This window comes from Octodon degus, unplaced genomic scaffold, assembly GCF_000260255.1.
Source record: "Octodon degus isolate 3935 unplaced genomic scaffold, OctDeg1.0 scaffold00077, whole genome shotgun sequence".
NCBI lineage: Eukaryota > Metazoa > Chordata > Mammalia > Rodentia > Octodontidae > Octodon > Octodon degus.
The window spans coordinates 8,548,504-8,560,560 of NW_004524653.1; the positions used below are offsets into that span (position 1 = coordinate 8,548,504).

General features: G+C 38.5%; 1 protein-coding gene across 2 annotated transcripts in view; it reads left to right on the forward strand.

The window, feature by feature from the left end:
• Positions 1 to 3,156: 3,156 nt before the first annotated feature.
• The window catches only part of Stau1 (staufen double-stranded RNA binding protein 1), a 78,343-nt gene continuing 69,442 nt past the window's right edge, over positions 3,157 to 12,057 (forward strand). For both annotated transcript variants that reach the window (XM_023720709.1, XM_023720710.1), the window contains exon 1: positions 3,157 to 3,231. The gene's annotated coding sequence lies outside the window, so the exon portion shown is untranslated. The remainder of the gene's footprint in view (positions 3,232 to 12,057) is intronic.

Below are 12,057 nucleotides of genomic sequence, written 5' to 3' on the forward strand. Positions count from 1 at the left end.
GCAATTTGACCAACCTGCTCTTTGAAGTTCCATGGCCTTTTACCTAGATAAGTCAAATGAAACTAGGTAAATATTTTTTCTTTTGTTTAGCGTAAACCTTTACAGTCTTTAGATAATAGTAACTACCTTTCAATAGTAATTCCTCTGTTAACTTGAGAATTTACTTTATGACTAAATATACAAAAGGAGAAAGTAAAGTGATACTGTTTTTGCCTGAGAGCTTTTGTGAAATTTGCTTTTTCCTTACTGTATTCTTTAATTTCCTATATATAGGACAGGGTCTACAGCGTCTCACTCTGTAGATTGGACTTGTAGCGATTCTTCTGTTTTCAGCCTCCCAAGTGCTGAGATTACAGGTGTGCGCCACCACGCCCAGTGTCACGCTGGGCCAGCATGGCACGCTGGGATTGAACCCTGGCCGCAGCGCTGTGCCTAAGCAGGTGCTTTAGTCTGCTGAGCTATCAGGCCGGCCTCCTTATTGTATTCTCATTGTACTTTATTAGTAACATTTTTGTTTTATTAGGTATGGTATGCCCTAACAAAATAATGTTATATTTTACAAATGATGAACACCCAGCCAGGCATGGTGGCCCATGTCCCAGCACTCAGGAAGCTGAGGCAGGAGGTTTGTTGTGAGTTTGAGACCAGCCTGGGCTACAGAGTGAGCTCAAGGCCAGCCTGAACTGCATAAGAGACTCTGTCTCAAAAAGACACACACACAAAAAAGAACACCCCCAGTCCCGTTATCTAACATTATCAATTGATCCATTCAGGAAACATATTATTGTTTCACTGAACACACGAAATGTGTGGTGTGGCCCTATTTTATATATGAAAAGGCTGAAGCCTATCATAGTAATTTGCTTAACTTTAGTATTAGTGATAGGACCCACACCCAGATTCCTAGTAAGTTTTCTATCATAGCCCAACAGCTGTGTGTCAGCTGGTTTATATTTCCTCTAAATCAGGTGTCTTTCATACTTATAATGTGATACGTGTTCTAAGTGATTTAAAATTTTTTTTTGGGTTCAGGGTTATTTCCATACGAGTTCCACAAAGACAGGGCCTTTATCTTTTTGTCTGAACACCACTCTCTGTTGCCTAGAATAGTGCATATAAACAGTAGTTGTTGAAGTGATCAAAGCAGTGAATTTAATTCATTTTGTTGCATTCTAGTTATATTGTTATGAGTTAAGAAAACAAAAGAATTGGGCTTATCCTGGCCTTTCGTATCTTTGCCATTGCTTAGAGTAAGTGTTATACAGATGTAGGAAATAATGATTTTTGTTATCTTTTGTTGTTAGTTGGAAATTTTTTTTTTTTTTTTTCGGTACTAGGGATTGAACTCAGGACCTTGAGCTTGTCAGGCATGCTCTTACTCTTCTGAGCAATCTCCTAGCCCTAGTTGGAAGATTAAAAGAATGGCTTTGTTTTTGGATGTGTAACACCTATGTGATCTCTCTTTTCTTTTTTCTGTGGAACCGGGGATTGAACTCAGGCCCTTGCGCTTGCCAGGGAAGCACTTACTCTACTGAGTCATCTCCCTGGCCCCTATATGATCTCTAGTATCACTTGCGTAAAGATGTTCTAGACTCAGATGGTTGCAGATCTACTGTGTTTTTACTCTTTACTGTTGTTGGTGGCAGTTTCTTATTGTCACTATGTGTGGCTCTAGTGGCTCCATTTTCCCTTCTAAGTTTTGAGGTAGGACACTAGATACCCACATAGTTCAGCATAGAGAGGCTTGGATTGAGGGAAGCCCCATTGGTACAGAGGCAGCCACACATAGTGTTGAATAGGTTTGCTCAGAGTCCTTTATCAGTTCCTATTCATGTCAGTCTTTTGTGTAGGTGAGGTAATGGAACAACTAGGCTCTAGGTTAGAGATTTGCTTAGTAATGTTTTGAGTATCCATTACCTCATCTGATGTACCTGGAGCAGGAAGCTTTTCTGATTTTGGAGAGTTCAGGTTTTCTTTTCTCTACCTCCTGCTTCATCATCTTTCTTGTCTGCTGTGCGATGATCAAACTCAGGACCTTGCTCATACTAAGCAAGCACTCTGTGCTGAGCTACGTTCCAGCTCTTTTTTGAGATATTGGAATATTTTCATAGATTTACAAATCATTTATTTGTAGTTCAGAAATCTGAAATGCTCTGAAATCTGAAGCTTCCTGAGGACATTTTTGATAATTGGATTGGGGATGCTCATCCTCTATAGTATACCATTTTTGTAAAAGAAGAAGAAAAAAAAGAACCCAGGACATTAAAATACTGGAGATCAAATGAAAGCTCATGTATTTTAGTGACACTTTTAAAGTATTTTATTTCTGAAATCCTTTAGAAGAACAGCTTTTTTCTTAAGTTATAGTAACAGCGAGAAACTGAAAGAAGCAAAAACATGTTATGTGGTAAAAATGCAGAAAGCATCTCAAGGTAAGGAATTCTGTTTGTTACAACTCCCATTTAAAGGCGAGAGGAGCCTCTAGGTCAGACCTGGGATTTTCAGACTTTAACACAAATTCTGTCATCTTAAATCCAGTTATAAAAGGTGATTATGATATGTATTTACTAGATGTAGTGTGCACTTGCATTTTCCAGTGTTACATGACGCCTTTAAGTATAGAATGCCTTTCAGTAGTTTTCCATGGGTTTGTGTTTTCATCATCAAGTATATAGAAACTACATTTATGAATAAAACGTACAGGTGCTAGTTGGGAACCTCACAAGCGTGGACTCAGGCTTGTGTGATTGGATAGTATGATGTCTAGTTTCTTTAAGAAACAAAAAAGTATTCGCAACTCTCATCCTGAAATAACTGAGACTGAAAAAAGGAAAGTTCTCCCGTGCCATGTACTTCACAGCCTTTACTTAGTTCAAGCCATTTCTTTTGTCTACCCTACAGTGTGTTGCTTTAAGCCATGACATTACACTTTCAGAAACCTCTTTACAGAGACCAGGCATATAGCTCAGTGGTGCAGAGTGCCTGCCTGGCAAGCATGAGGTGCTGAGTTCAATTCCAGGCATCCCCTCCCTCCACACCCCAAAAACCAAAAGAACAACAATAAAACCTCATTACTTGTTAATCCTCAAATTTGAGCAATACGTGTTTTCATGTTCAGAAAAAAAGACCTACCCTGGTAAATTACTCTCTTATTTTCCAGGAGTTTCCTAACCACATAACCTCTCAGAATTGAGTGAAAACAACATTGTTTCTGGAACACCTCTCTTTAAGGTATATATAATTTGGCTTTATAATTTCAGGCCTGTTTGTAATTGGTGATAGTTTTGAATTCTTAGTTGACTTGTAGGGAAAAAAATTTACATCTGTTGAGAAATAGAAGAGTTTTGATGCAACTTTAATTTATTTTTTACTCCTGATTTAATTAAAAAGCAAATGTAGTGAAAATTGTTGGCAAGAAACAAAACCCTCTAATCAACACCTCCATATATTTTAATTGCATGATGTGAAAACTGATCAGAGAACTTGTCATTAAATAACTTGTTCAATAAGTATCTTGGTCACAGAAGCTTTTGTAGTTTGCTTTAAGAAACGCCTTTAATTTTTTGGCTTGTTTATTAAACTTGATTTTCAAACTTGTGGCACTAATTCAACATTATTTTCTGTTGTGAAACAGGAGTATAAATCAAGCTCCAATCTTTTTTCTTAAAAGAAAGGAGAATAAGAGATGGAGGTAGGGAGGGAAAAAGGGAAAAGTTTTGATTAAAAGAAGAGAATCAAAGAAAAAATGGAAATAACTTTTTCAAATGGGAAAGAGATCAGAAGTTGGGAGGAGCTAGAAGGCATGGGAGGGAAAGGGGACAAAAAAGATTAAGATGTGTTATGTACATGTACAGACTCCCCAAAAGGATTTTTCTTTTTTTCAGTACTGGGGATCAAACTCAGGGCCTTGCACTTGCCAGGCAGGTACTTATGCCACTGAGCTATATTCCTGGCCCCCCAAAAAGGAATGTAATATGTATTGCAAACATATACTAATAAAGAATATGTAATAAAAATAAATACATTTACCATGAAGTTCTGCAAAAAAAAAAATCAAACTTCATTTACTCCTGGCAGCTTGTGATTACTCACTCAGATTTAAAAATTTTTTATAAGAATATTAAGTATTTGGTTAAATATCACATTGTTCCTCTTACGTGAGAAGCCCACAGTGAAAATAAAGAGAAAAATAAAAAGGAACTAGAGAGAGAGAGAGAGAGAGAGAGAGAGAGAGAGAGAGAGAGAGAGAGAGAGATCATTCTCAGAGGAGGACGAGATCAAGAGATGGAGGGAGGGGAAGACAGAGAAGGGATCAGGGATGGAAAAAGGAATTGGGATGTGTACGTGTACCAGCTCCACACAAGGAATATGAACATTATACACTGTTATCATGTATTAAAGAAGGAAGGGAATCAAATGGCAGAGAGGAGGATGGAGGGAATAGGAAAGGGGTGAAAAAAGGAATTTATATGTGTACCAAATCCTCTCAAGGAATGTAAACATGTACTACTATACACATATACTAATAAACTAAAATTAACAAAAAGGAAAAAAATAAGAAAAAAATGACAAGATTTAATAGTCTTTGCCTGTTATTCCAGCATTGGGAGGCTGAGGTCAGCCTGGGCTTCAAAAGGACTCCCAGGCTAACCTGAACTGCATAGTGAAACCCTGCGTCAGAAAGTTAAAAAAATAAATAAATAAAAAATATGTGTATGTATATATAGTCTTTTGTTAGGGCACGGCAAGAATATATTACATGCATTAACATTGCTCTGTGATTGCTCACACTTTGCCTCTAAGAATTGAAAACGCATCACTCGGAAGACAATGGTGTGAAGGCTGCTGGAAGTTCAAGGCCAGCCTGGGCTGCATAGTGAGTGAGACCCTGTCTCAAACCCCAAACAAACCTAAAAACATATCACTGTACCACTGTAGTATCTCTATGAGATGGTATCTGGTGGATAAGTCAGCCCATTTTGTGAGGGAATGAGGAAATTAAAACAAGGCAATTAGAGAAATTATACAGAGCTCAGTGAATACAGCTGTAGTGTAAACACTGGAATTGTTTAATGCTTTCTTTTCCAAGAATTTTATTACTAAGCCTCAGGATTCCTTTAGTTTGTTAGACTGAAGCTTTGACAAGTATCCTATAAAGTGCTTTGGAGAAACTGAGGCATGGGAAAACATTGTCAGGACTTGCATGTGTAATGCTGTCTAAGTTGGGAGTGGAATTGAACATCACAACTTAGAGATTTGTTGTGATTTAATGTTGGTTGCTGTTTAGCAGCTGGGCTGGTTTCTGAAAAACTGAGTCTTGGTTCTGGGTTGTTAGTGTGAAGATGATGGAAGTGCAGCCATGTTTCTAGGTAGACGCTGCATGCTAATAGAAGCCAACTTTTTTTTTTTTTTCCATAGTTTTATTGAGAAACAAATAGCAATGAGACAGTTTCAAATCAAATTGGTACGGCATGGGCTGGCGAGATGGCTCAGTGGTCTAAAGCACCTACTTGGAACAAGCTTGGCAAAGCACAGGGACCTCGGTTCGATCCCCCAGCCCCACATGCCAGCCAGCCTCGCCCCCTGGTGGGCTGAGCTGGCCACACACACACACACACACACACACACATACACACACTAAATAAATAAATGTTAAAAAAAAATTGGTATGACAGTTTCAATAATTAACACATTGCATACATTCTTCTTAGTGGTTAATTGCTGTACAAGATGGGGACATGATATCCTATTTACAAACACCATTAGAACAAATCCCTCTATTCATTAAGAGAATGTAACTATATATCTAAAAGCCAACTTTTCTGAAAGAAGTCAGTTCACCATTATGTGGAACCAAGCTCTTCCTAACTAAGAACGTCACATTGCAACTCTTAAAAAATCTTCAGTGTATGAATAGGGGTTTATTTTGGTTAATTTAAAACATTTTTCTGTTTTTATAAATTTAGATTTAAGAAACTAAAAATAGGTCTAAAAATAGGTATTTGAGTTTAGTAGTTTTTAAGAAGAACTAGGAAAGGTGAAGGGGCACTTGAAGAGGTTTAAAGGTGAGGACAAAAATAAGGTATAAGGCTTGTGGGGCTGTAGAGGTAAATGATTTTTCACTTTGACATGGGATAATGGTTCTTCCAGGGTGACCAGTTAATATTGAATTTTCTTTAGGCAGTTTTCTTTAATTGGTCCACCCAGTGGTTACATTTGTGTGGAAAGAAAAGCTTTGGTTGCCCACTTGGCATTGGGCCAATTGTGCGACGGGCAGCATTTGCTCTAATATACAGATGCAAAAATGTTATAGTTTGCCATGTTTCCACACATTTTTGACTAACTTTATTGTCTCCTCCTCAGGACTAATCTGGTGTTTTTCTCTTGTGCACCAAGGACATAGTGAATTACTTAGTTTAGTTGCTTTTTTTTTTAAGAGCATTTCTTATTGTGTGCTTTTAATATATATCTGTACAGCTGTGCTATTGAATCTTATTCAATATTGACCTTATTTTTAAAAAATTTTATTTATTTATGTGTGTGTGTGTGTGTGTGTGTGTGGCCAGCTCAGCCCACCAGGGGGCGGGGCTGGCTGGCATGTGGTGCTGGGGATTGAACCGCGGTCCCTGTGCTTTTGCTAAGCTTGTTCCAAGTAGGTGCTTTAGACCACTGAGCCATCTCACCAGCCCCTCAATATTGACCTTAAAGCAGTTATTCTGTGGGATTTGCATGTGTAATACTGTACTTTCATACTTGTGTTGCCCTGGCCACAGGTGTTTGTATAATGTTTGGAGTCATTTTTTTTTTTTTTTTTTTTGGAGTCTTGCAGAGGGACAGGGGAATAATAGGGAGGAATGAGTTTACATAAAAAAACAACCACATTGTAACTGGAAAGATGTGTCAGAAAAGGGTGCGGGTATGGTAGGTGTATTTTAAAGGGTTTTACTTTGTAGGAAAAGTGACCAAGTTTCTGTGGGAGTAGACCCTCAAAAAAGAAAAGGAACAGAATGAATAGTAGATTTAAACAGATTAGTAGATTTGTAGTTTTTTTTTTTTTTTTTAACGGTTGTTTAAAGCTCTGATTTTTTTTTTTTCATTTTCTTTTTGATGGAAAGTTTAACAGATAATATTTGCTTTAGTAACATACACTAAAGTAGGAATGATAGATTTTAGCATAGCCCATGTACTTTACAAGCTTGTGTATTTTTGTGTTTATATTAAGAAACATTTCTTTGTTGAACAAATAGATTCTTTACCAAATTTGGGAAAATATGGTTTGCCATTTATGGTTCACATGTTGTAGATGCTTAATAAATTATTGTTGAATATTGAATGACTGTATTGTAAAATTGTAGTTGGTATTGCTAGCAGAGCTTTATCACAGCACAAAGCTGGAATGTGCATTTGTTGGTCAGTGTCTCTGGTTACATGAATTTTACTGGAGGATTTGCAAAGGGAGCTATTTAGTGAAATATTTGTTGTAATCTGAAAAGGAAGTTTGTCCCGAATTGAGAGATCATTATTTTCTATTTTCTTTTGTTTGCTTGCTTGTCTGCCTGTCTGCTCACTCGCTGGTGATAATCTCTCTCTCTCCCCTTTTCTTTCTTTCTGAAATAAATTTTGTTTGGAAATACCACTTTTTGCAAAGGAAAATGATGTGTTGATCTCACAGAAGTATAAATATTGCATTATAAATCAGTTAAAAATTAGTTACTAGAAGTGCATAAATAACAGCTAGGCATGGTAGTGCATGCCTGTAATCCCAGTTGGCTAGGTGGCTAAAGCAGGGGGATTGCAACTTTGAGACTTATCTGGGCAACTCAGTAAGACTGTGGCTCAAAAATTAAAAATGAGATGGGGAACTGGGGAGATAGCTCAGTAGACTAAGTGCCTGGTAAGTGCAGGATCCTGAGTTCATTCCCCAGTACTGCAAAGAGATGAGGATATAGCTCAGTGGTAGAGTGCTTTCCTAGCAAGTGTGAGCTCTTAGATTCCATCCCTACCACCACAAAAAATAGAAAACTTAAACTTGAGTAGTTATTTTATGTTATAACAATGTTATAGGTGTTAATCAAAAGTGAATATGGGCTGGGCTGTGAGACATGCCTGCAGTCCCAGTATTTGGAAGGCTGAGGCAGGAGGGTCACCTGTTTGAAGGCCATGCTAGGCTACATAGTGAGTTTAAGGCCAGCTTAAGCTAGAGCGAGACTCTGAACAAACAAAAAAGAAAGTGAATGTGACTAAGCATTATTACGGATAGTTCTGTAAACTATTTCTAGAAGGAGCTGCCTTCTTGCCTATTAAATCACTCAGAGCTTGTGCTCAAAATGGCCTAATCATGTTGGGTTTACTGCTGAGTGAGAAACACAAATTTTACTTCTACTTTTAGTACACGTATAAGTTAAGGAAAGTTTTTGTACAGTCTGTGTGCCTGTTTCCCTTCCTCACAACCCATAATAAGTATTTGACACTTGTAAAATGCTAGCTGTGAACCAAGGTGAAACTGTTTACTTGGTTTGGTTTTGAGGTACTGGGGATGGATCCCAGAGTGTCCAACCACTGAGATAATCCCAGCCTTGAGTATTAAAAAAAAAAAAAAAAAAAAAAAAAATAGGGCAGGATCTCACTAAATTGCTTAGATGGGGCTTGGGTTTTGTAATCTTTTTGCTTCAGCCTCCTGAATAGCTACAATCACAGAGTGTACCACCACATTTTACCTTTTAGAGAGCAACTACAGACTTTGTTTTTTGCAGAACCAGGGGTTGAACTCAGGCCCTTGCACTTGTCAGGGAAGTGCTTATTCCACTGAGCCATCTCCCTGGCCCCCAGACTTTTTTTTTTTTAATTTTTATTTATCTGTGTGTGTGTGTGTGGGGGGGCAGCTCAGCCCACCAGGGGGCGGGGCTGGCTGGCATGTGGTGCTGGGGGATTGAACCGTGGTCCCTGTGCTTTGCTAAGCTTGTTCTAAGTAGGTGCTTTAGACCACTGAGCCATCTCACCAGCCCCAGACTTTGTTTTTATGAAAAGATTTTTGTGTTACTAAGCCAGTGTTAGGACCTAGAGGCATGTGCAGTTAGGAATCTTTTAAAAGAAGTACCTACAAGTCCCTCCTTTCACATCTTTTAGTGCTAATGGTGCTTATGTGTGCACCAGTAAATCTCTAGAGGAAGAGGAACATGTTTTCCTGAGGTGGTGTCTTCAGCCCTTCAAACAGAACATTTGCTGGGAGGTAGGGAGGTGACAGCAAGTCACAGACCTCAGAACCAAAGTTGTTTCCAGCAAGAACTGAAGGATCTTTGTATTTCAAACTTTTCAGCCTCATTTTACTGTGGGTAAAATACTGTTCTCTTAGAAGTCTGTAGCAAAGTATTTTCATCCTCAGATTAGTCCCTAATTTACCTGATGGAAAACAATTCTTCAGGATGTAAAAAAAAAGAACTATAGTGTAGCAGATTTTAATTTGCTAAGGAGTAGTTCCCTGATTTGGCTGGCTGAAGATTGCTGTGAATTTTGTATCAGTAGTGACAGCCCCCCACCCCCTTTACTGGCTTTTATATCGCACTATAATTCCAGCAACCCCTTTCTTCCTTCTCTCATCTCTTCTCTCACTCTCACACTATTTTGTTGATACAGGGTCTCACTGTGCAGCTTAGACTCAGTGATCCTCCTGTCTCAGCCTCCGCGGTGCTGGGATTACATGTGTATGCCACCACACCTGGTTTTGGTGGCTGGCATAGCATGCAGTGCCAGGGATCAAACCTAGCTCCTTGCACTTGTCAGGCAGGTGCTCAGAATGCCAAGCTATCTCCCCAGCCCCCCACCCCCTAGTTTCTTTCTCTCTCTCTCTCTCTCTCTCTCTCTCTCTCTCTCTCTCTCTCTCTCTTTCTTTCTGTTTTTGAGGCAGGATCTTGAGTAAATTACACAGGCTGGGCTGGACTGGAGTTTGCCATCCCCTTGCCTCAGTTTCCCGGAGTGCTAGGATTACAGGCACTACTGCAGCAAACTAGTGAGAGCTTTGTTCTTTGAATTACAAACATGAGTAAACAGTGTATTTTCTCCATTCACAATTATGATGTCTGTCCTTGCTATCAGTAGGACCCCCTCCCACCCTCACAGGTAATAGCCAGAAATATGTCCAGACATTAGCAGATTTTTACCTACTCTGTCATTCATTGCCCCCTCTTGAAAACCACTGCTTTATGTTGTTTTTTCAGACTGAAACAAGACTCACAGAAGCATTAAACTAGTAAGTGACTACAAATTTATTGGCAAAGGCATACTCCTTGTGAGTCTTTAAAAATTTGTTTATATTTTCACAGGCTGGGAATTGAATCCAGGGCCTCAGGTATGCTAGACAGGTGTTCTTAGATGGAGCTTATACTCCTACTCTACTGCTTGTTGAATTTTAGTATTGGACCTGTTAGAAACATAAAGTTTACGAAATACAGTTTTACTTGGAGGGTTTATACATTTCTTTTAAATTTGCAGTTTCTAACTACTTGTTTTAACTAGTTAATAGACAGCTTTTCCATATGTACTTGAGGTCAACATTTTGGAGCAATCTTAGTGGAAAGATTCTTTTTCAACTTTTAGAAAATTCATGTATTTATGACTGTAACTGGAAATGCTGGAAAGGATCCCTTTGGGCCCCACCCTTTCTAAATTTAGGTGCTCATTCAGTCTTAGACTTGAGCCGCCCAGGGCAGCAATGAGCTGCTGCTGCTGGGATGGTGCAAGGCGCTGGAACAGATACTTTGCTTTGGCTTGTTTTCTGACTTTGTGACCTGAGGGCTGTGTTAGGAAGTTATGTGTACATCATAAGTGATTTTGTTGTTGTTAGTAAATAATCCTCTCAAGTTAGAATTTAGAAAGAGTGGAAATGGGAGAAGTCAGAAAGCAAAGGAGAGACAATTATTTTTCTTTTTGGTAGCTGAAGGAAAAAATTAAACAAGGTCATAGCTGATTTCCAAATGGTTTTGGATTTGTTTTTTGACACTGGAAACTTTTCTTCTGAGACCATTATCTAGAGCTTCAATGGGTCGCCTTTGTTATTTTGTTCTGATTCCAAAAGTAAACAAGGAACTACTGCACTGTTGGGGATTTTGATGAATGAGGTAATGTTTATGCCTCTGCTATCCCAAGTCATATTGGAAACTGTGTTTCTTTTGGATTTTGTAGTCATGTTTGCTCTTCAGCAAGAGAATGTCACCCTTCAGATGACTGACTTGCTTTCACCATTGATCTCTTTCTGGTTCTGACTTTAAAAACTCATTTTGAGACTTTTCAAAAGTTAAGGCAACAATTACTATGCAACAGAACTTCTAATTAGTTGTTATGCTGGATTCTGCTTGTTTGGCTAGTTCCTGAGAGACATGTCACTTCTAGTTTTTGTGGCTACTGTGTATTTTTAAGTACTTTTGACCTTTTAAAAAATACTTTTAGTTTTTTGAAGAATGGCTATAAAAATGAGCAAAATCGTTCCTACTTTTGATTGGTGAGGAAATTGAAATACATTTAGAAATAATGCCTTTGTAGTTAACAAAATGAAGTGAACAGCCCCTGTGTTCCCAACCCCAGGTGCACCAGTGACATCTCCAGTGTGGGGTTCAGTCCCTCTTTTCCTCCTCTTCTCCACTCTTGCTGTAGTCTTAAGTACTATAGAATGGCTTTTGCATTTCAAATCATTCTTTAGCATTGTGATGTGAGTGCAACAGTTTTCTGGTTTAGGTTCTATAATGAAAGCATTGGAAATCTTTTAAGAAAACAAACACATCTTTTATCATAAGGAAAAGGGAATAGCAAAAGTGACAGTTTCTTCCCCTCAGTTAAACAGAAAAAAAAGCTCTGAAATTTGAGTTTATAGACCTTAAAGGGAAGCAAACAGTGTTTATATTCACCAGTTAATGGTGTTACTAACCCATTTTACTGTTACTCTCTTTCTGAGGATTTTGAGACCAGAAACCTTTGCCATAACCCATATTCTATAGAAAACCTCTTTAAGGGGCTGGTGAGATGGCTCAGTGGTCTAAAGCACCTACTTAGAACAAGCTAAGCCAA